The sequence below is a fragment of the Penaeus monodon genome, chromosome 24, assembly GCF_015228065.2.
Source record: "Penaeus monodon isolate SGIC_2016 chromosome 24, NSTDA_Pmon_1, whole genome shotgun sequence".
NCBI lineage: Eukaryota > Metazoa > Arthropoda > Malacostraca > Decapoda > Penaeidae > Penaeus > Penaeus monodon.
This window is the reverse complement of record NC_051409.1, coordinates 9,838,120-9,838,449: the sequence shown is the minus strand read 5'-3', so window position 1 is coordinate 9,838,449 and position 330 is coordinate 9,838,120. Positions and strand designations below refer to the sequence as shown.

At 33.0% G+C, this 330-nt stretch overlaps 1 protein-coding gene across 1 annotated transcript in view; it reads right to left on the bottom strand.

Annotated features, from left to right (window-relative positions):
- The window catches only part of LOC119588845 (inositol hexakisphosphate and diphosphoinositol-pentakisphosphate kinase 2-like), a gene marked incomplete at its 3' end in the record, with an annotated part of 41,624 nt that overhangs the window by 2,350 nt on the left and 38,944 nt on the right, over nt 1-330 (bottom strand).

Below are 330 nucleotides of genomic sequence, written 5' to 3'. Positions count from 1 at the left end.
TTTAAACTGTCTCCACTTACTAGAAGGATCTTTGGAATCTCTATCAAGAATGGCAAATCTTGGTAACTCAATCCCCTCTCTTTGTAATGTGCTATACACAGCTCTTCCGTCCTGGAATATAAGAAATAAAAGTATCATACACATTGTTTTAAAACGCTTCAATAAAACTATACTCTTGCACATACAATATCTTTCAGCTTCAATAAATCTATACTCTTGATCATCAATTTTTTCATGCAGCTCACATTTTAAAACGTAAATACCTATGAATCTACTCCTGAGTCTACGCATATCAAGATTATTAATGTATGGTTACGCAGCTCTGTATAT